Raw genomic sequence first — 24,372 nt, forward strand, 5'->3', positions numbered from 1 at the left:
AAGAAGCAAATGCAAAAACATCTGTGTGATATTCCATTGTATATGCTGCCAACAGTAAAGGGAAAAGATAGAGACCAAAGTCTCTTTAGTTCATCCGTTGGGAACTGAGCCCATGGTCACTGCATTTGTCAAAGGCAGAACTTCCAGCTCAGATGAAGTCATGTTGCTGTGTCTAGATCCAGTGAAAAGCTACTATTATGAATAGGGGTCTAGGTTGAGGGAGCTGGGCTTCTTGAGTTGGATGAAAAAGAGTCTAAAGGACAATCCAGTAGTTGTTTACATTGATTTACAGCTACTACAGGATGGTTATGAAGATGATAGGGCCACACTCTACTTAGTTGTGCCGTACGGCAGCAAAGGACAATGACAATAAATTGTTGCGTTCAAGGTTCAGCTTGGATGTTGGGAAAAATCCTGTTATTAGGAGGGTAGTGCAGCACTGCAGCAGGTCATCCAGAGAAGCTAATATCTGTCCTCAGAGTTTTTCAGGACTCATCAAGGCAAAGCTACTGCTGACCTCATCTTCTGTTGGTGACAGTCTTGCTTTGAGTCAGAGGCTGGACTAGGTAACCTCCAGAGGTTTCTTCCAACCAAAATTTCTAGGAAACTGGTCCAGATCATTCCCAAAATGAAGACTTTCTATACAACTTTGAATTGAGCTGGTCAGCTACTGTGGGATGCTTGGTGATAAACTCAATTTCATGTGCTCAATATAGCTTTTGTAGTTCATGCAATAATGTCTCAGTGACTGTGATCAGTTTGGTTGGCCTAAGTATTTATTACCTGAGGACCTGCAGGTTATTTTTGTCAAAAGTTTTCTTTTGGTCTCAGCCAGTTCAGAGGGAAGGAGCAGAACTCTTTGATGGTCAGTATTGCCCAAACAGGCAAACCCCTCCTTGCGGGTCTGCTGAAGAATGATTTGGGGGATAAGGTGCCGTTTCAATCAGCAAGGGGGCAGGTGTACTGCAGTGAAATTTGCCTTATGATCTTAGGTTTGTAAGACTATGTTCCCCACAGCAAAAGATGTGTTTAATCTTCATCGTGTGCTTTTCCCCTGCAGTCCCCTTTGTGTAGAATGACCTTTAAGTACGCCAAAGGTGACAAACAGGATGCCTTCTAATCTTATTTGGCTCTACTAATATGTATTAGTGCTTGTATTTTATCATTATTGGAGTTGGTATGAGGGGGAATAGCCAAATGAATGGCTTTGTCAATTTTATTACACCTTTTTTTTGAGAGAGAGGGAGAGGAGAGTCAGAGAAAAATGCAGAAGAGGTGAAGTACGCCATGTTAGAAAGCTGAATGCTGTTCAATTACAGACTTTTCCCTACAAATAAACTCTCTGTTCTATCTTCGGGATTCCGGTGAATGAAGTCCTGTGTGCATTTTGATTTTTGAGGCATTCTTACTGTAATTTACTTCATTTTTGAGGTGGTGGGATTAAATCTTGACATGCACTGCTTGAAACATTCTGTTGTCAGAGGTCAGGCTTTTGGATGCCATTTTATCCCACACCTGGTGCTTCTGCCAGAGGACCTTATTCTTTGCCCTTCTTTACCCTGACGTGTTTGCTTATTTTTCCTGAGTGAAAACAATTCTTGTTTCTGCCTGTATATACAGCTACTTATTTTTTGGTTTCTGTTACATGACATTGGGAAAAATGAAGGTTCATGATCACGTACACAGTATTATGTGGCAGAGTAATTAGGCAAAGATCCATATGTAATGTTGGAAAACATTATACAAATAGAAGTATTATTGGCACTTCACAGTAGTCAGAGAGCAAGCTGAAACAAAATAACCTCTTTTGAGGTGAAAATGGAAATTGGGTGCAAAACTCATGACTGTTTGAATGGTTGTAAGTCTGATGTTTAAAGAAAAGCTTGCCTATGTGAACACAAACTCATAGACTTCGCAAAACAGCTGCCTGCTAACCAGAAGACTAGTTGCTTGCCAGCAGTTCACTTGGCATAGCTTTCTTCTACCTGTCATCCATACTTCACAGAAAGAAATAAAACCCTGTACTTACATACTCCAGGCCTTCCCTCCTTGCCAAAGTAATGCTTTGGTAATTATATGGAGTCCTCTCCTTTTACACGTATAGGTCATTAATTGCTGTAAAAGGGTGAGAGATTGAATCCTACTCTTACTGATTTTAAAAAACAAAAATTATCCAATTGGCTCTCATTTTCTGTGTAGTCTCCTGGAGCCTGTTTTCTCTGCTTATAGTGGAGATTGCTTGTTGATTTTGCTGCATGCCCCTGAGCATCTACCCTACAGACTCAGGCTGTTAAGTGGCAGCTTGTAGGGAAATGGGAGCTAGCATCACCTCTTAAATAGCAATACTTGTGTTGCAGTAGTGTGCAAAACCAATAGGATAATTTTAATAAATTAGAAGGAGTGCGTTGAATTATTTTTGTTCTAATTGGAGATGGGAAAATTCAAAATGTAGCTTAGTTTCAGTGGCATCTTTTTCCCTTTGGGTTTATAATCGAGTAATGAAAAAGAGCTCTTGGATTTAAGGGATAATTAGAGAGTCCTCATTATATCACTGGTTGGAAGATTTATTATTTGCAGCCATTGCTTGAATTATGTGCAGGATCTGGGGTAGTTAGAGACTGATAACTGAAGCTTCGTAGAAGATTAAAAAATATTTGGTTTACCTACAGAAAATGTAATTTGAATACTTCTCTCATGTAGTTATGTGAAGTACTATTTTTGGCAAATTAGGAACTTTTTAGAGGACAAATCTTGCTCCTGTGTCTTCCCAGTAGTTGGCTAGTATGGGAAGCCAAGAAATTCTCAGGATAAGGGGCAGGAGTTTAGTACATGCATCCTCTAGTTGTGCTCCCTGAAACATAAGAGGTTTTTCCTAAGCCCACGTGACTTTCTGGCTGAGGTTAGTAGGTTCTCTGACAAGGTGATTTATCAAACGGTTTCCTCCTGTTGTGGGTTTGAATAGGAGTTACTCCAAATCTGAGGCCAGAACAATAGCGATGGAGGAAATTAGTCATGGAGGGATCTGAGGAGGAAGGAGCATGTTTTTATCAGCAGTGGAAGAACTTCCCAATACACAGGGGTCTCGCTAAAGATTATTTAGGCATTAGTGAGTAGTGACAGTTTACACCTTTGTATTGTTTCCAACTGTGTATTGAAGACTAAAAGGTACAACACTTGCTGTCTTCATAATTTGACATGATTGGAAAGTATTCTTCATAACCACATGGATTCAAAAATACATTTTATGACGGCTTTAGCATTTGGTGTTTATTTCAGCTGGAGTGAGATACTTGAGAGACTTTCATCAGATAATTCCCTGGTTGTGGTGGATGCTGTACAAAATAGAGGGACATGAAGTCGGTTTGCAAAGGGAAGGATTTATCTTGAATTGATATATGTTGCTGGCTTAAATAGTGCTTGTGCTTTTACCCTGTGATTCTTTGTGATTCATAAAATACCTGTTCTGAGTAGGCTTCAGCAGTTGAAGATAAAAGGTTTCTGGTTTGTAGGTAACCCTGTTACATTCTGCTAGAAGAGCTGGGAAGATCTATTCAGATGTGTTTTGGGGAAATGGTTTGCACTTTTGGATGAGTACAGGTACCTAAAATGACCATTTAAAATGACACTAGGTTGTTTTATAGCTGGGACATCTGTACAGGGCTGGGAGATGTAAGCCAGGACATACCAGTAAGCCAGTCTTTCCACCAGTGGCCACTGGAGGCCAACAGCATTTCCCTAGGGCGTCTCAGAAGGGACTAAATGTCTAGGTTTGGATGACTTAAAGTTTAAATGTTAATGTTTTAATCCTTCTGTGATTTGATATTTCAGATCAGCAAACTGCAAACGGTTTTTCCTTTCAGCTGTCGTGAAGAAAAATAGAATCACTTACCTGAAAAAACTTTTGCTAAGAGTAAGGCAGTGTAGGTGATTTGCCAATTTATTTTACCTGGCTTATTATTTTGCCAGTTTACGTTACCTAGCTTTTATAGACCAAGTCAGCAAGATATTGGTTGGTTTACCAACCTTCCCTCCTCCGAAAATGCCCCTCTAAAAACAAGAAGAAAATCAGGAGGAGGATCCCAATCTAACTCCTCTTAGGTTAATTTGGTGTCAATCAGTTGTTCAGAGGAAGAAAGCGTGAGTGAGTGCAAGGATGGATGTTCAGTCAGGGGAAAAAAAACCCTGGAACATGTTCAGCATAGCTTAGAGAACAAGCTTATGTAGCTTATATAGCAACATAGCTGGAACATGCTTATGGCAAGCTGGGGATTTACACCAAAGCTGTAACTGCACATTGTCAAAATACAGGTATTCTTTAGCTATATGCTAATGTCTTTAGTTATTTTAAATGAATTTGAAAATCAAAAGTGGTATCTAGTGCATGTAACTTAAGTATCTAAATATTTATGCTCCCAATGAAGCTTCTTCTGTAGTAAGATTTCACCTCTTATATGTTTAATGAAGGACATGATAGAAGGAGCCTAAGGGTGACCGTCTCACATAACCAATAGAGAAACACAGATGCTTTTAGGATATGATGGAATCTCTTAGAATAGCTACATTGGGATAGGATGAATCACAGCCCACAAATGCCTGTTTCTCTTCAGTGACTATAAAGAGAGAGGGGGAGTAGAATGACTCAGTGAGATGTGGTTGTTTATATTTGGTCAAATATATTTCAAGCTAAGTGCATAAGGCTACAGTCCAGAGGCAGCTCAGCTCTTCATGGCACCCAGGATATATCTCTCAAACATTCAGCCTGGTTTTAGTGTCCTGCAGCTCTCCTCTGGCTAGTGCCTTCACCACCCTTCCCAACTGGAACCACCCCGTGAAGGAACGGTACATGTGTACTCAGTTTTCATCCTGATGGGGAATTGGTGTCATCCCAAAATAAAGTCAGGATGCAGACTGGATGGGTGCCTGAGCCCATGTGTTTCAATCTCACAGTTTAGACGCGGCTTAAATTCCTTGTGCAACCAGCGGAAGGAGAGAGGGGATCTGGGAGGCCTCCAGAAGCCACCTTAATTTTGGTAAGATTGAATTCTAACATGTAACTTGAATATAGGCTTGCTTCTGTGGTGTGTTTTCATTTCATATTTCTCTCAGCATGTATGATGAAAATAGAACAGTCTGTTTTCGTGTCTGTGCACAGTCTATCTCCAGTTTTCCTCAGTTAGGGAGATGTTGGGATGTCTGAGTGCTAGAAAGTTAAAACAAGTGAAGTCCTGGACTGAAAGTTCTTCTGATAAGCATATTTTTAAAAACAAAATTAAACCTAGCGGTGTCATTTCGGAACAGCATGCCTGCTTCCAGTTACTAACTTGAATTTTGGCATTACTGTTTATTTTTGTAACTTACAATGTTTTCTACCATCCCTTCAGCCCCAATAGAGAGAGAGAGAGTGAGCGAGGTATTTTGCAAAGGTTGGCATCAGTGGTATTATGCATGAATAGGTTTAGGTGCCTAGTTTTAAAATCTTGGCAACTGCCTTGACTTTATGCTGTCATGCAGACCGTAGCTACCAAGGTTGAATTTGGCTGGTATTAACATTTTGGGGGAAATTGCTTAGGGAAGAGTCTGTTACTGATACAAGAAATAGTTTTGAGGTTCTTCTTGTCATTGCAGAACATATCAAAATGTCGTTGTTGCCATAGGTCATCTATGCAAGGCTCAAAATCATCTTTCTGCTGTACTGAATGTCACATAAATTGGTTAGTGTCTTCAATGTTAGTTTTATATATATTCCGCACTGCTTGCAAAGCCCCCTTTAAATTGAGAAGTTTTGTTGCTATGATTCAAGAGTAAAGAAGGGAAAACAACTATGCGGGTTCTACTTGTTCCAGTTCTCCTCTTTATTAATTCCAAAATGGTCCACTTCTCTCCAAAAGTTATATCTACACCCTTCAGAAAATTGTGTGTAATAGTCACCTTTAGCAGCATTTTTTCCTTGATTCATTAATTATAGGAGCACGTCAAGCAAAGCAGATGGCATTTTCTGAGCTGGGAATTTACCTCTATTTGTTATTCATTGTGTTTGACATTGGATTTCTCAGCTTCTCTAAGATGATGTCATTTTGCAATTAAATAAATAATACAATTGTATAAGTTGGCCTGAAAATGGAAATCCTGGCCTTTTTCTTTGTAACTGCTGTGAAAAATGAATGTGCACAAGAGAACGTCTCAGTTTGAGATCAGTCACTTTGGAACTCACCCCTCAATGTACAGAGCAGGTATTTTTAAAAATCTCATTTTCTTCTGTTCATGAACTCATGCCTTATTTGCTGTGCGCTACACAAGCGCCATTTTTGAGAAAGATCAGACATTTTCTCTTGAGTTGTCTGATGGAGCCTGGCCAAAGGGTTCACAAATGTGACATGAAGTATTTTCATCATGCCCTGTTGTGTGGAGGGTCTTCTGATCCTTGGGCAAGGGAGGAACTAAAATGTAATAACCCATATGATGAACTGGGTGGGCACGTAGCTGCTAGTTTTGTGTTTGTGATTGGAGAGTCCTAGGAATAGTATCTGGGAGCACCTCAACCCTGTTTGACTGCGGTTGAAGCTCTGCAGTGTTTGAAGACTGGCCTATGTGCTGTGAAGTGATGGTGCTGAACCCTCACCTTTCGGGAGATTGTGTTAGTGACTCATCTTGGGTTTGTGGGGTTTTTTTGAGGTAACTTGCACGTTTCCTTCCTCGTGGGAAGCGAACGAAGGCACCACAAAAGCTGTGGACATGTGTTGCTGTATGAACATGCATGTGGTCCGTGGGGAGAGTGACTGACTCCTGTTGACTGGTGGCGCCCCAGCTCCTCGTCTTGACTTGGGCTTCCTTGCTGTAACCTTCTGCTCGACCAGCCCCAGGATTTCCAGGCTCTGGCTGTCGCATCTCTTTTTCCCTTTCCCTCTCATTGCTGTCTCTCCCTCTTCTGCCCAGCTTCATGTCATGTTTTGGTCCATCTGACCTTTCTCACACCCTCTTTGCAGTGCTCTCTCAAGGGCCTGTCTCCTACACGTCTGTGGGGCACCAGCTGAAGGGTCATGAAAGCAACAGGCGAGGTTGTCTTCCTGCTGTCAGCTCCAATGTCTGGTCTCTGGCAGATGGAGCAGCAGTTACAGGGGAAATCCTGCTAATCTCCTGTAACTTGAGCCCATTACATGCTCAGTCGCACCGTGGGGCTGGTGCCTTTCCAGCCACATACGGACGGGTGGACGGCAGGAGGAGGCGGTGGATGCTCACTGCAGAGTATTTTCTGAGGTTTGCACTGGTTAAGGATCAGAAAAGAAAATAAAGAGATGGTGTGCATCAGCTGAATTCTAGCAGGTTTTAAAGTTTTGTCAATCAGGAAAATATTTTTATAAGTATAGCAAAAAGCATAGCCTTGATTTAAAGAAAAAGAAAAAAAAAAATCAAGGGATCAGCACTCTGCCAAATTTCAAGATTGCCCTGACCTGGGCAGGGGAGCCGGAGCTCCCCCCGGTGAGCTATAAGGAGGCCAGAGCAACATGTTTTTGTCTAGGCAATCTCAGAAATGGGCAAACTGTGTTTTGGCAGAAGAGTAAATAAATCCTGCAGCAGATGTCCAGCATGGAAAATTTTTAACACGGGCCGCTCGAGTTTGGCCAAGTCAAAAGAATGTGGAAAATAACTATGAGATGCACGATCTTAATAATGGATGGAGTTACCACCCCTTGTCCCCGGGGTCTCTTGAGTCTCACCAGAATCAACTGTTGGAGAGATTTTTGGATTTATTTTGTTCTAGGGTTTGGTGTTTATTTTTTATTATTATTATTTTTAATAGAGGAGAGTGTGGGGGGGTGAATGAGCAGAGAGCAAGGGCTGGCTGGCAGGAGCGTCCCTGGTAGGAGCACATTTTGGCCATGCCAGGGAGGGGAGGGTTTTCACCAGTTGAGTGGGAGATGGGGTGGTTTTGCTTGCAGGATAGAACAATAACCGATTTTTGGAAAGCCGTGTTTATAATATGCAAAACAGTCCATAGGAGACAATGGGGCCTTGGGACAGAGCTGCCAGTGAATGAGATCTTTGTTTTCCTCTTGTCTATTCATATTTCTAAAGTTTTAGTGGCATTTAAAACACATTTTACACATTTTTTCTATGTAATGGCTTGAACTGCATGAACTGCTGTCTAACGTAGTATTGCACTGCAATCTTTATCCCTTTCTGGATAATGATTGACTTTCAGCTTAAGCTCCTTTTTGTATTTTTTTTTAACTGCAACTCTCGTTCAATAATCTTCGGCTGTTTTGTTTTCTTGTTTTAAAACTTCAGCAAAATTTGTGAGAAAACTGTTTGACAGCAGACCTTGCGTACCAAGCGTTACCAAGCTGCCCACAGTTTGACTTGAAAATGGCAACTGGTCTCATATTCCTTATGCCAGAACCTTGGTACAAATTAACATCACTTGTAAGCTAATCACAGGAGCTGCAGTTCAGATGCTGCTGGTGTTATTTGTCTGCCAAGAATATTAAAACGCCGTCGTACAGATTATGTTGTAATGAAGAGGCATCCCATACCTGTGGTCCCTAAGAACTGGTTTCAAATATTAGGAAAGAGATTATGTGTATATCGCTGTTAAGTGCAAACGCTGCACAGAAAGATTATGCAGTATTAAAATGAGAGTATTACTGCCTGAATCGGAGTGTATGTTAAAATAAAGGATAGATTGAGCTGTGCACCACAAACCAAACACCTTTACAACCAAAACAGCGTCACTGCGGTTCTGCAATTTTGAAAATGATGTTTGTGCAAGCGTTTATGGTTAGCAAAGGCTTTGAAAATCCCCATGCAAAAGACATGGAGCCGCCGCAGCGGAGGGGAAAGGGTCATTTGCTTCTGCTGCGTGTGTTGTTTCATGGAGGTGTCGCTTCACCTCACCAGTAAAACTCCTTCCCTGTGCGAGGGGAAATTCCTGGTTCATCAGTATGGATGCATTGTTTTTACACATTAGAAGTGCTGTGTTGCCCTGTCAATCATCCCGTTCGGATCAGTTTAAGAGCAGTCGGGCTGACGCAGCCGGGTGTGATTGGCTGCCATATGCTGGGAGGGCTCTGGGAGAAGGAAGGGCTGCAGTCTTTCAGCAACAGAGTTTAAGGCTGTGTCTTTGCTTCATCATCTGAGGGGGGAAAAAAAATCCCCAGATAATGCACAAGGCTTTCTGAGCGCCAAAAAAAAAAGAAAAAAAAAAAAAGAAATAAAAAAATCCAGGCTGCTCATTGTTTCATGTGAACATTACTTACCATGGTGCGATGGGAAAGATACGGCTGTTTGTTTATATCGGATGTTCCTGTTCATGTTGGGGATGTGCGGAATAGACAGGGCTAAAGAAGGTAGGAGGATCGTTTTCTTTCTTTTTTTTTTTAATGTTTTAAGGAGTTTGCTGCAGTGTGCTGCATACCCTATGTGTTGCCTGGGCGAGTGAGGGAAACAATGTTTCCCCGGTGAATATATTCTGTTGGGGTGCAATAGGTGGATTTTATGGTAACTTGTTTTCAAAGGGAATTAATTTCCAGTGCAAACAGCTCTCTTCAGAAACAGAATGCGAGTATACGCATATTAAAATAGTGCAAGTAAAAAAAGAAATAGGTCAGTGTGTTTCAGAAGTGCTGTTACCCTAATTGGATTTTTAGCTGGGTTGTCATCTGGTGGTGCTTCCTAGCTTTGAGAAGGAGCCAACCTGGAAATCTGTGAACTTTATAGCAGATATGTTTGAAGATTTAGGTGAATTAGACTGGCTGATCTAAATAATTCCCAGTCGGAGGCTTTAACTAAAGCCAAGACTGCCTGTCTTACACTTGTCGGAGCTGTGCAATGAGGTGACAATATTTTACCCCGTTATAAAAGTGCTGGTGTTTTAGACTGCACTGTGATTCCTTGCGCTCTCAAAGGCAAGTTGGGAGAGTTTTTCGTATTGTAGTTTAGTTGAATGTTTCCCCTGCCCTTTCCAAGTCTGTCTCACCAGCAAAACAGAACCTGTACACAAAAAACGAGGAAAACAAGGTTAATAATACGTGCTGCAATTATCTGATCTTTATACATTTTTAATGAGAGAACACACAGCTAGCAGAATAATTTAATGAGCAGGCTGGCTTTCAGAGCAATGATTTTACTGTGCTGAGGCACATCAACTTTCTTGCTGAGGAGGAGCCTCAGGAAAGAACGGAGAAGATTTATGTTAAATACTCTAGAGAGAAGGAAGAGGGTTATTTAGGCAGAGCTTTGAAAACATTCTGGAAGAATAGAGGAGTTATTAAATATTATTATTGATTAGATTAGAAGCAAATTCCACCGTCATATTGCGGGAGGGGTCTGAGGACATTGCCTCATCCTGTGACGTACTGAAGCCTCTTTGACTTGCCCAGCCTGCCAGGGGGATTGGTGGTGCTCAGTACCTTTCAGGATCCCACCCAATTAGCAACCCAAATTAGCATTCTGCCTTCAGTTGCATTATAGCAGCGTCATCTCTATGGGCAGTATATAATGTTGGTTTTTTATATTTTTTTTTCAGTTGATGAAACAGCAAGAAAATGTTATTATCTTATTTCTCCTGTAATAGCCATGAGCATTTTAATATAACTATTTGTATTCGGGTGGGCTGCAGGTAGAAAAATTAGGTGTATGACCTGAAGAGGGCTAAATATGAATGTCTTAAAGAACAAGTGAGGCAAAACAACCTTTCACAGCCTAGAAAAGCTTTAAGTGGTGTAATTTTAGGGAAGGTTTACAAAATTTAAAGATTGTATTTATGTATTTATTTATTTATTTTCCCATAGGAACAAGTTACACTAGTTTTAAAAGTATTGAAGTAAATAGGCCCTTCTAGACCAACCATCCCTCCTCTTTTCCAAGGAGAAGTACAGGGCATGGGCCGGTGTCACTTCCCGGCTCCGCACAGCTGATTCTTCTCTGAGGAGGTTGATTCAAATTCCCCCTTCCCTGGCTATATACTTGCTGAAGACCTGCAGCCAGGTTGCCGGCACATCTTCAGTTTATGAACCGGTTGTTTTTAAACGCTGCGCTCTTTTAAGTAATATCAGCCTCGTGTCTTCTGAGAATTTCAAACTGCTATACAAGTGAAACCCATGTCACGGTATAGAGCGTTATTATTAAAAATCCATGGGGTTATAGGGATGTATGTTTAAATATCTAATACTGTCAATGTTTAAAAGTGCTGCTAAAAGTCAAACGAATATTTTCCAAGCTAGAAAATGTGAGCTAAAGGTTTAATTTTTGCAAATAAAATCATTTTAATGTACAGCTTACAGAGAAAGCTTTTCAGTCTCATGTTTTGAGACTGTCTCTTCCTCTCAGGTAATTGAAGTGCCCGTTTTTCTTACCTTTGAGATTGGCAGTGGGGCATAAGGAGGATAATGCTATACATTACAAAGTGAAAATTTGCATTCATCACTCAATCAAATGGTTTGTATCAAGCTATTGACAAACAACCAAGTGACAAAGGGATTAAAAAAAATATTGCATGATCAAGGAATACTTTATATTGATAGGTTGGTGTGCTTTTGACTGGGAGGGTAAAGGTGATGGTAAATACTCTGTGTTTACTTTTGTTATGTAAATAGTTGGTAATAAAAGTAGTTTGGACCAGATTCTGGTAACTCTTTTTGTTTAGTAGTATCTTTTCCGCTTGACTGCGCTGTGAATTTCATTAGAGCTACTGGTGCAGTAACGTCTTACTGTGTGCAGTCTGCCTGTTTTCAAGGAATAATTATTTTATTTAGAATTAGTTTCTTCATTCTCCTGAGGCAGGGTTTACTCATGAGTTCCTTGTACTCACGTATAGTGTTGTGACTGCAAAGTGTTTATAAAGCCAAATCAAGTTCTTCATTTATACATTTATAAGCACATATTTTATAGAAATCTAAAATAAAAATCACGAGCTACTTTCTTTTTTTCTTTTTCTTTTTTTTTTTAATTTTTTAATGTATTTTTTTTAGCAAGAATAGTGGCTCTCAATGTTGTGTGGGATTTCAGCCACTTAAGTCTGGTAACTCATCTCTGCTGTGAATGAATGTTGTTCACAGGTGTGTCAGGAATAATCTGTACTGTGTTTGCTTATTTGTAAAAAGCTCTGTAAAATCTGGCTTTGTAGTACTAAGATATGAGAAAAAGACTTAGTGTTCAAAAGAAATTTCTCATTAATGATTTTGTGTGTGGTTTTAATATTATAAATCATTAGTTAAACACATTGCTAAGATTTGAGTTTCACATAACAGATATTAGTGATACCTTGTTTTCTAATGTTATGAGAAATTTCTGACTTTGAGGATTTTTTTTCCTCTTTCAGGGAAGAAACACTATTTTTTTAAAAACAAAATTATTTCTTTCCCCCTTTTTTAATGAATAAAACCACATGGCTGTTACAAAATTGTAGCAAAAGAGAATAAAATCATTTGCTTTTGCATTTGTTAGTGTGTATTTTCTTTTTAAAACCATTTTCCAGCCTTTGATCGGGAAGCTAATGGGATATGGTTAATACAATGTGGTACGGTTACCTAGTGTGAACCAGCACGATGTTAACTAGTCTGTAAACACGCTGAAATTATAGTCTGAGGAAAACAAAACTCATTTCAAAAGGGTGTCAGTGCTGAATACTAGTTCAAATAATAGTAGTATTAACTGCTTGACTAATTAAACTAATCTTCTTATACGTTATTAGCAAATTCAGTGACAGTTGTTGGTTATTGATATACGGAGTCCAAAGTCTCCTTTTAAAAACAAACTTTTCAGCTGTATTTGGGGTAGAAGGTGTGTGAGGAAAAAGAAATCATGCAGCCTGTTGCTAGAATCTGCCAACTTCTTAATCTCCCCATTTAAAAAACATTTTCTTTTTTAAATAAGGCCATTAAAACACTGAGCTCTGCCTCTGACAATGCTGGCGATGTTAAGTTCTTAGTTCAGTATTTTGGGCACACTAAAAAGGGAAAACATTGGGGCTTTGAAAATTGAAGAGCGTACCCAACAGGAGATTAAATGCAAAAATCCTTAAAACTGACACAAAGAAATCTTAATTACGTAGGGGACTTTTTGTGCTGGTGATGATTAATAAAGCTGTTGAGAACCATGGGCGTGCAACTTGCTGCTTCTGTGGGAGACCTGTGGGATTTCTGCAGCCGCAAGTCTGGCAAAGGACCTGGCGGGCTTGTGGTACCTTAAACTTTGCAAGTGAGAAAAGCTCGGCTGTAGTTCTGATAAATGAAAGGGATAAACACGCATGCTCGCACCCTCCCCGCTCGCATTTTTCTACCTAGATCTGCGTCCACAAACGCATACACACGTATGTAAGATACACGCAGCCATAAAAATACGCTTTTTCATTTTTGTGATATTTGCAATACACAAACAATAGCTAATAAAGACAGTAGGAGGGATTTAGTGGTACAGTTGTTGCATAAAGAAATGGATCAGGAAATACAACAGATGGTTCATATCAGAGTCTATTAGTTTTTTCTATTTTGTATCAGTAATTTTTTATCAGTTTCTGAGTGGATGATAAACAGCATTTCAGAGAGGTCTGGGTGTCGCACGTTGCTGCACTTGTAAATAGAGACAAGGTCGGTCTGGAGGTTCATGTGCTATAAAGTCTTCTCTCCTGCAGAGAGTACAGCAACTCTGGCAATAGGGAGAACTAGAGAATACAGGTAAGGAAAAACACAGAAATGTTTTCCCTCTGTAGTTTTATGGAAGGAGGCTAGGACTGTTAGAAACTCTATGGTGTTGGGGTTTTGTGGGGTTTTTTTGTTTGTTTGTTTTCCTTTTTGTGAATTCTGAAGACAACTTTTCAGTATGGTTTTTCGTGCATGATCGGTTTTAGGAGACAAGCCTAGCAAATATTTATTTATTTATTTATAAACCTCCAGCATTCTCTCCTATGAATACTGAATACTTTTTTTTTTTCCTGGGTTTCTGATGATTTTATGTGTTTTTTGGTTTTTATTGTTGCTTGTTTGTGTGTGGTGGGTTTTTTTATTTTTTTCTTTTTAGTGCTCTGTCATATATGCTTTAGGTATACCAAATGGCTCAGCTTCCCTCGCCTCCTAATCTCCTGAATCTGTCATGACTTTTGCACTTTATAGATATTATGGGCAGCGTACTGAACTTAGTCTGAAACTAGCTTTGAGTTGCAAAATGTCAAGATTTCTGTTCATTTTCGGGCCTCCAAAAGGAGGATTTTCATTGCTGGGTTTAAGCATGCTGGGTTTATACCTTAACTCTCTCCTCCAGCATCTCTCAGTGGGAAAATCCTCCTGACATCAAGATGGGGGTAACGACTGCTTTGTAGGATATCAAAGCCTAGTTTTAGTCCATTTTATTTATTTTTTTTTTTTTTTGGATACTCCTTCCCACTTTTTTGACCATCTGTGGTGCTGTTATCAGCAGCTATATGGATATTTCAAACCCGCAGCCCCACTGGTTTGTCGACAAACACCTCTGGCTGTGTCTCTGGTGGGACAGGCAGGTCCGCCGCTGCAGGAGCGTACCTCTGTGCCCGGTTAATGATTCAGGACTTTAGCATTGCCTCAGTTTTATGACAGAAGGAAGAAGTTCTTCCCCATGAGGGTGGTGAGGCTCTGGGACAGGCTGCCCAGGGAAGATGTGGATGCCCCATCCCTTGGGAATGTTCAGGCTGGGTTGGCCAGGGTTTGAGCAACCTGGTGTAGTGGAAGGTGTCACTGCCCATGGCAGGGGGGTTGGACTAGATGATCTTTGAGGTCACTTCCAAACCAAACCATTCTATGATTTCCCTCACAGCTGTGTTTACCCATGGCACAGCATCCCCAGCTGCAGCCTCTGACTGCCGTGAGGAGACCAGCGCTGGCTTTCCCACCTTCGTCTCCTTGCCCTGCAGCCCAAAAGCAGTGGGACCTGGTGTCCTGGTTTGGTTATGGCATTTCTGTCTGTCAGAGGCTTTTGCAGAGGAGGACACCAGTGTGTGGGCTGCTTGTGTGAGGGGTTGCAGTGCTGCAGTCCTTATTGCCATGCTGAACACGTGCCAGCAGCACGGCGCGACACTCTCCTGGAGCTCTGGCACTTGTCTTTAAAAACTTTTCTCTTCACGTGTTTCTTTTTGTTGTTGTTGTTTTTGTTTTTACAGTTCTCTTGTGTAGTTTGCTCCCCCTCTGCTAATCCTGAGACACGCTTTGGGGCTGGATTGCTTTACTGCCATAATTTTAAAAGGGTGGGGGAAGCCAAAAAACCCCTAAGATTTTCTTTGCCACAATGAGGAAAGCATGAAAGGATTTGAAAGTGGCTGCACTGATGTGTTTATAAAGCCAGTGCTTTTATTTTTTTTTCCTTTTTTTGAAAGACCTCATTTAATGATTGTGACTTTTTTGCAGTGAGGCCACTTTCAAAGGCTTTGGTATCCACAGTAGCAGCTCTTTGAAGTGAAAACGCCAGCAGGGGGACAAGCCAGTAGCTTAATCCTTGGTGTAAAAGGTCCTAAGTGGTAAGAAGCGACATCTGTAACTAGGGTGCAAGATGGAGAGCAATACTGCAAACTAAATCCATCTCCTGGACCTGGACCTCACTTGTGAAACTGCAAGTGGTTGAACACTGCCATAGGATGTGGTTGGATACTTCTGTAGGACATGAGGGATCCAGTCTCCCTCCTCTCACTCTCTCTGGTTTCCCTCTCTCTTCCCCAGTCTCCTGAGGAGTAGGACACAACCACTGAAGGGCAAGGGAGCGTGTCCTGAGAACAAACACGTGTTTCTGTGAGGTTTTTTTTGCTTTCCCAAGTCAGTAAATCATCCCTCTGGAGTGCAGAGCAGGTGGCACAGTTGGTCGTGTGATCTGCCAATCCTTGTGGGCATGTGTCTGTCCAACTAGGTTGGTGGCTTCATGGTGGCTTCAGGAGATAAAGCTGTGCCTTCGTGTTCTGAATCGTCCTTTGGAGGTGCCTGTCTCCCCTTTGACATGAGGGCGATGAAGGAGACTGTGCTTTTTGGCCACCAATGACGTACTTAAGTGCCTGAAGATAGGTGGTACAAGTCCGCTGTCACTGAAATCTGTTTGAAATAGGAGATGAAAGTGTTGAGTTTCTCATGGAAGAGTTTGAAGATCAATGTGCCCCTATGGATCTGTAGCCAGCCCTGGCTGCAGGATGAGGTTCCTTGTCAAGGGCTGTCATCCCGAGGCAGAGAAGGCAAAAGGGTGACCTGGGGACAGGGGTACGTGCCTTGGCTAGCGCGTGACTCAAGTTAGTTGCTAAGGTTGAGTGGCTTTCTGAGGGGATCTTTCCTTCTCAAACATGGGATTTAGTAGCCATAAGTGATTCTGATGACTGTTCGAATAATCTGATTTTCAAATTGAAAAGTTATTTTGAACTTGTTCATATTTTTGACCTTCAGTAAATCACCTGCCATTTGAACTTCATCCCCTTGCTGTTTCCCCTGTGCAAAGACAACTGTTGTATGGTGTCCCGGTTGGTAATTCACGGAGTGTCCCTTGCCTCCTACTCAAATTTTAGTGGTCCTCATCATCAGCCTGTATGAATGTCATATTCTCTCTGTTGTCAAAAGCCTCACTGTTGTCTCTTTGCATATGTAAGTGTTTCCATAGCACTGATGGTGCTGCTGCTGTTCTCCCCCTTTTTTCCAGCTCTGTGGTAATCTCTTTGAGATGGGGGGGATCCAAACTTGATTTATCACTCAAGACTTACATGCTCCATGACTGTACATAGTAGCATAATTCTTTTCTGTTTCCCTTTAATATTGCCAAATGGTTTGCTTGCTTTATACTCCATCAACTGCTGACTATTCTGCTGAAATTTTCGTCAAATTGCCTGTAATGTCCACAAGATCTTTCCTCTGTAGTAGTGTCTTGTTTGGACCTAGTGTTGTGTGTGTACTATTTTTTTTTCTTCCCCTGATCTGCATTATTTTGCCTATCTTTATGTTAAGCATGTGTCGTTTTATCACCCAGTGTACTCATTATCATGACTTCCTTTTGTGACTCCTCACAATTGGCTTCAGCTATGACTTTGCAAAAAATTAATGTTAACTACAAACTGTCCTTTATTATTTATGGTTGTCTTGCAGAGCAGAGGAGGACAACACTGTTCATAAACTGTATTATGAAAATTACAGCAGATTATTAGAAGTAAAAGAATGATATTTAACCATGTGAGTTTGTTGTGTTTGGGGGCTTTTGTAGGATTTGTTGATCCTGAACTCAGTCTCTGACATTAGCTAGCATGCCATCTGCAAATGAGTAGCACTTTTAGCTACCCTTTTTAATTACATTTATTTTAACATCCGTAAGACTCATGTCATCATGAGGACTACATGCCAGAAAAATCACCATCTTACAAAAGTGAGATGTTCCATTAGCTTTTATTTTGCACATTTTTGAGCTTTTAGGATTTGCATTTTATAGCCCTTCCTTACCGTTATCAGAATTGTACTCTTTAATAAAAACTGACAATTCCTTGTAAGCATACTTGCAGGTGACAATGCATTTGATGTTTTCAGGCTTCCAGCGAAATGGGTGAGAGGTAGTTGTACTGCAGCAGGATTGTGTAGTGGGTCCTTTAACTTGCTTATTCGTGTTGTAGGAATCCATATAGGTGGTCCTTTTTTTTTCTTGCGGAGAAATGAAATTAAAACAGACTTAGTAGTATTGGTCTGTGTTGATAAAGGTAACTACCTGTGTCCCAACCCTCTGGGCCTCCAGACACCAGAATGTTAGCAGACTTCACTTAGGGGAAAGGTAAATGTGATCGCTTTCATCTTTTGAGTGCTCCCTGGAAGGTAAAAATGATTGCCCTGAAAGAGGACTTTAGAAACAGCAGGGAAGTTTCTACTTTTCTGATTTGAAAGTACTAAACTTTTTTATTTGTCTGCCTTTATAGACTCCAGTGCTGCAGTAATGAATTTTAGATTGTGTTGTGCCTTGTGCATCAGCAAGATTGTTCTTTAAAATTTTCCTGGCAGGCTTTGTTTGTCTGGTGAACATTTGGCATTAATGAAGCCAGAAAAAACCTTGGACCTTAAATTTTGGATTTCCATCCGACCTTACAGAACCATAAGAATTAAATTTAAAAACAGACAAAAACCCAAATAAAACAAAACACCAAACAAACAAAAAACCATACCAACTCAAACCCTCTTAGTATGTAAATTGTGTGAACTCTGTTCATAAGAAATCCTCCAAACACAGAACTAGAATACCACTGCATCTTTCTGTCTCTCCCTTTTCTGTCTTTTCAGAATATAATAATGCTCTTTTTGGTAGTGGGCAGGCAGTTCTGTTCGGTTGCTATAAAGTGGTACCATGGTTACTATTTCAGATGATGAGACAAATGTGGATAAGGGCATTTCAAGTAGGTTTTCAGGATTTCTAGAGTCTATGCTTTGTAATAAAGTGCATATCTCTGTGTACACCAAATATTGGTAACGTATACTTTGCAGCCTGTAGAGTTGCAGAGGATTACTGGAGGGCATCATTTTGACTGGGAAAGAGTTGGTTAATTTGTTTGTTTGTTTCTGGTCTGTTTTTTTGTTGTTGTTGTGTTTTTTTTTTTTCCCACTTGCTTTGTCCTGGAAATGTTGCATGAAATGGAAAGAAGTCCTATCAAGCCTCAGGGGCCAGTGTGTGTACATAGGCTGGAGGTTAGAAAATATAAAACCTCTTATTTACAAGCTAAGCAAATATTGCTTTAAGATGAGGCCCATCGCGCACAGAAATCTGGTAAGACACTTTTGCGAAGTTGTTCTGTGGAATAGAAGTGTGTGCAAGAGTAACAGCAGCAGCCCACTTTTTATGTTTATAAATGGGCAATTTTTTATCTCTGAATGTTGTCGCTGTTATTTATTTGACCAAATCAAAAATATTTTTGTGCTCTTTGGCTTTGAAACGCAGAAAATTTGACACTGTCTTTCAAAAATAGCGCTATCTAGGTGAGATTTATGCAGGATTAAAGGAAGTTTTTGAGTTACGACTTAACACAGAAGTGGTGCAAGGCAATACAAATCATACAGTGCAAAACAAAATGTGGCTTTAAATGCCCACTTGGGACTAAGCTTGAAATACAACAAATGAATTAAACCTTTGAAAAGGACAAAACTGTCGAGGCTTGTTTTAACCAGTCCAAATTTTCCACCGCAGTGTAAGCAGAACACTCTCAGCTTCCCTGTTGAAACACAATTTACAAGGTATTCCTGAATAACTCTGTCCTCATCCATGATACTTATATTATGATAAAATGAGTTAACCCTATGAAAACAAAGTGTCGATGTGGAGTTGTTTCAACACTGCTAAAATACTTCTGGTTTTCCCCCAGTATTTTCACCTTCCAGCCTAAGGAGGCATTGAGATGCTGAAAAACTTCTTCAGGAAGGTTTTCAACAAGACCTAGGGAGAGTAGGAAAGACTTTTTCCTGTTGCTCTCTTTCCATATTAAATAGCTGAATTAAAATAGAGAGGGATTGTCATTTAAATATTAAGACACTTTCTTACTTAAGGCAGGGACATGCCTGACTCTGGGACCTAGGAGTGCTGGACTAACGCTGCCTAACCAGTCAGTATTGCTGCTTGAATCCATTTCCTTTTCAACTTTTTAAGCTAACAGAAATGAAGAGGAAGGGTCTGTACATTAAAGCGGCTGTTACAACACGCTGGGGTTGTTTTATTTCCCTTCCAGAAATGGGAATGTAATTTTACGTCCCCTGTTACTTTTGCATACAACTGAGCTACGCACATGGCAGAAAAACAAGTATGAACTCATCTGATGTCCGTACTGTAGACCATTAAACTTTCCGAGTTTGTGTATCCGCTCTGTCTGTTGTTCTAAGTACTTCGTCTGCTGTTACTTATTTAAAAAAAAACAAAGTTTCTTTTCTAAAATAAAACTGGGTTAAAAAGTAACTTTCTTCAAGTGGCAAAGGGTGGCGAGCTTTTTGGACTGAGGGAGATGCGTTACACAAATTAAAACAACAGATCGATAGGACCCATTTTTATTGGGTCAGTGCTTCTTAATCAGCACTCAAGCAAAAAGGAAGGTCAGTAGCAGTACTGCACATCAAACCCAAAATTCATCATCCTAGAGATTAGAAAAAAACAAAGAAGTTTGCTCGGGTAGGCAGTATCTGCAGACAGTTACTGTACACTGTTTCCAGTTTTAACTCCATTATTTGCCTCAGGATTAAATAGAAGTTTTCAAGATTTCCAGGAAAACAGAAATTCAGCAGTACTTGCAAATACTCTGAGAAAAGCTCGTCTTGTTTCTCTGCCCCCAGTTCCAAAACAATTATAGAGGAAAAGCATTATTTTTCTGAACTCATGATACCTATTGACCACAGAATAATGGTTCACTAAATGCAAATTTATTTTATTCCAGGAAGAATAAATTTCCATTATTTATTGTCAAACACAACACAGGTAGCCTCTGAACTTGTAAATTTTGGTTCTTGAGGTTTTTTTTGTTTTGTTTTGGTTTGGTTTTGTGGACAAATAAATGGCATGAATTTTCAATAGAAAGTCTTTTACTGTCATCTTCACATTGAGCTTGATTAGATATTTTCTTGGAGGACCAAATATAATCAGGCAGGAAGCAATCTCTCTGTTCAAAATACAAAACAGCAACCTGCCTTCAGAAGAGTCCAATAACCTGTTGAATACTACTTATTTATTTTCTCTAGGGCCATGCCAAAAAAAAACCCATTACTGGTTTCTCCTGGACTGGGAAGCGTCTTTGAAAAGTGACTTTTGGTGGAAGATTTCATCTTCTGTTATATAAAGCATCTGCTATCTGAATGTTGGCATAAAAACGTTATTAAAAAAAATTGAATTGCCTTTGAAGGTATTTGAATAACAATCTGCTATTCCATAGGTGACTTTAAAGTTAGGTTGCTGTTCTATCTTTTTGACTGCTGTAAGATATGAAGTATTCCAACATAGACAATCTGGCTTTGCAGTATGTCCCAAGAGATATGTAAGATATAAAATACTTGCATCTGTTCTTCTTCATAAGAATTTCTGTAGTTTTGGAAGTAAATAAAACTGTTGTTGTGTGTTACATGCACACTACTAATGACGAGGGAAAGGGGAATTGCACCGTTGTGATAAAATGGGCGCTGATGAAGGCTTGCTTGGGCAACTGGCTGATAAGTAAAGACACTATTGGGGTTTTTGCTTTTCCCTGTTGGAAGCGTTTTCCCATTGTGATGAGTTGTTGCTTCCAAAATGTATTTGAGATGGTTGTGAAACGCTCGGGGTCTGGCAGAATGTGGTGGCAGTGCCTCACTTGGGCTCCTTTGGGCATGGTCTTGGGTGTTCCTCCTGCTTCATTGTATTGCTAAGAAAGCATTGCTTCTGGGAACGCTCCTACGGGATGCAGTTTGGGGTGCAGAAGAAGGGATCTTGGTGTTCCTTCCTCTTCTGCTGGGTTTTAAAAGTGCTTTTCTCCAAGCTCTGCTTTAATTGGAAGGAAAAGTCACGTCCTCTTTCCTAGTTCAACCCATTTGGGGGTAATAAAAAGACAAAGATTTACTTAAGGGTTTTTTGTAGTCAGTCTTCTTACTCCCCAGCTCCATTTGATGTTTTCACATTTTTGTAAATCTCCAAAGTCCTGGCGTATTCCCTTCCATATCCCTGTTCCTTTCCTGAGAGTCCAGGCTTTTGTCAGCAAGTGTGACAACCAGTCAGGCTCCCTCTTGGTATCTTCCTTTCCACACACATGATGATGAAAGACACTTCTTGACAGAGGAGTGTTCAAGAAAGGCAATGGGCAAATCCATGGAAGAAAAATCCAGCGAGACCTATTAAATACAAAGACATCAGTCACAGGTTGCTGGGAAAAGATTCACGGGAATTATCACACTCTGCCTGCCCTAGTTATGCACTCTGCTGTAGACAACTGGTGTCAGCCACAGTTGGAGACTGGATATGGGGTGAAATGGACTTTTTGGGTGACCCGCTAAAGTCATCCTTGTGTGCTTTGGTATCCTGCTCTCAGGTAAAATGCAAATGGAGAAAAAGGCACAGAAATGCATGTATTTTATCTCAGAACAGTGATGCTGCTTGGGTTTGGTGCAGGCAATCTGTTCAGCAGAACAGGTTTAGTGCTTAAGAGACAGTCAGAGTTAATAGCATTAGTTGGCCCTCTTGCTGCCGTCGCCTCCAGAGCTTTGTTTGGATGTGCCATGCAACTTCCTAGAGCTCGGTAATTTGTAGGAATATATTATTAATAACACTATTGGCTGTCTTAAACGTATTTTCTGCTTGCGAGTTCAACATATCTTAATTTACACGGAGTCCTTGGTTTATTCAGACTTGTCCTTGTCTTTCGATGCAGAGGGGTGCTGTTTTTCACATAAACAAGTACATGGGTAAGAGTTCTGCCTTCTGGGCTTAGTGTAAAATTGGAGTAGGAAAAATAGAAAATCGACAACAGCCTGAGCTCTTTTAAATTGTGCTCCTGTGTAACAGCATGTTATCGGTCCTTTGGCAGGTGAGAACAGTTATTTGATCATGTGTTCCCTCCATGCCAGTCTATAAAAATTTCACAGTACATAAGCACACTTTTCTATAAATATTTTTACAATCAGGCAAAAAAAAATAAATACAATGCCTGTCTGCAGCCAGGTGTGAGTAGAAGGTCCTAATGCACTAGGGTACCCCTCTCTGCAGAATTTGGTTTGATTAATAGCTATTACGTGGTGCTCTCTGCCAAAAGCAAAACACTTGTGTTCACAAGAGGCCAAGTGATAACGTCATTGCTGCCGGGGATGATTAACTCCGCTTGCAGAGGCACAGAAACAGAACTTGCTTTTGCCACCTTGTCCAGGTGGGAACAGAATTTTGTCTATGAAATTCACACACCTAGAGGATGAAACCAGGCGCTTTTTTTTGACTTAGAAAGAAGTGTTTAAGTTACAAACTCTGAGAGGGGAGGTGAAGGTTAAGTGGATTGGGACAGATATCATTATCACAAAAAAAAGTTTGCTAGAAGAAAAACTGTTTTCTGCAATTGCATCTTAACTGGAGCATAATGAGCATTAGTTTGATCAGCATGACTTCGGAGCACTTTGATGTTAGAAAATACTCTTGTGTGCTCCAGCCATCTACAGACTTAAAGTTCAGCAGAAATATTTCATGGTCCATTAGCAAAGTAGTACAGTGGATTGCTGAAAAGGTCCCAGGCTGTGTCTGTTGTTTTGCAGTCAATGCCACACGTTCCTCCTCACCTGCTTCCCCGGGGACAAAGGACATTAACGTTATTATATTGTAAAGCCAGCTTCAAAGTGAACTGGCGGGTTTTAATAAGAAGCTCATTGCCGTACTGTAAATAGCATGGGGCATACTAAAAAGCCTGAACCTTGCACATTAGTGATCTTGACAAGGAGAATATGGCTCGTTTAGCAAAATTGATACTTAGAGGTCATGCTCAGTTTAAATAAAACAGTCTGGTGTTTTCCAGCCTGTCCCCGGACTTCTGCTGGCTTAACTAAAACAGTTGGAATTGACTATGGGTGAGGCTTTCATCTGAATTACAGTTGACAAGTGTTCATCTCTGGTTGTATAACAGGCAAAGAGAGATGTTGCAATAGTTATCTCCAAGTCAAGCAAATAAACCAAATAATGGTTCTTTTGTAATTCAAGGCAGTTTTGACTTCGGCAGAGTTCAGGTTGAATTAATAAAGGAACTGGAATTTGAATTTTAGTGGTTTTGGCTCCTGGCTGCTTGGCCAAACCAGAGGGCTGCTTCTCTGATAGGGCAGTTCTGGTTTGTTCTTCATTTGAGCAATACTGGTTTGCTTGCTGCAAAATAGAAGCTGTTTAACATTCTTAACGAAGTGGAAAAACTCTTGAAATGATTAAATAAATCTTTACAAGTTTCATTTGAAATTTGTGGAAGAAAATGCATTCATTGTGTTCTACTGTAATTTAACGTTTTTTTCATAAAACATTAAGGTGGCAGAAAGATTTTCCATCTGTATTTTCCATCAAAGACTGGATGATGTTTCATGGAAGTCTGTCTTATTTTCTCTTGTTTCTTGAATATAGAGATGTTATTTTTTGTGACTTCACAGCAGTTCAGAGAAGAGCCAGAAGCCTGATGCTGGTTTTAATGCTGTAATTTTACTGAACTATGCAAAGACATTATTACACTCCACCATATGTTGTCTAGTCTTACTAGATATCTAGTATTAGGTTGCATATCAAAAATATGAATGTTAGAAATTGGTTGAGGAGGAGAATATGAAGCTGGCATAGTACTCACTGATGAATGATACCTCTTGTGCTTTCGCATCACTTTGTGGTCCTGTTTCCTAATCTGGTGGGCTGATGGAGTGAGAAAAGCCAAAGGAAAATCTCTTTAAGAATGTAATTTATTCA

At 40.3% G+C, this 24,372-nt stretch overlaps 1 protein-coding gene across 14 annotated transcripts in view; it reads left to right on the top strand.

The window, feature by feature from the left end:
- MBNL2 (muscleblind like splicing regulator 2) overlaps window positions 1-24,372 on the top strand; it is a 112,516-nt gene that overhangs the window by 7,514 nt on the left and 80,630 nt on the right. For 2 of the 14 annotated variants that reach the window (XM_065057257.1, XM_065057244.1), the window contains exon 1: window positions 8,489-9,344. The exons of 5 other annotated variants lie outside the window; for them this stretch is intronic. The gene's annotated coding sequence lies outside the window, so the exon portion shown is untranslated. Of the gene's footprint in view, window positions 1-4,662; window positions 5,031-8,415; window positions 9,345-24,372 lie in introns of those variants that run through there. 7 more of the 14 variants (XM_065057170.1, XM_065057149.1, XM_065057181.1 and 4 more) reach the window with 7 other exon arrangements.

The sequence above is a fragment of the Columba livia genome, chromosome 1 (assembly GCF_036013475.1).
Source record: "Columba livia isolate bColLiv1 breed racing homer chromosome 1, bColLiv1.pat.W.v2, whole genome shotgun sequence".
NCBI lineage: Eukaryota > Metazoa > Chordata > Aves > Columbiformes > Columbidae > Columba > Columba livia.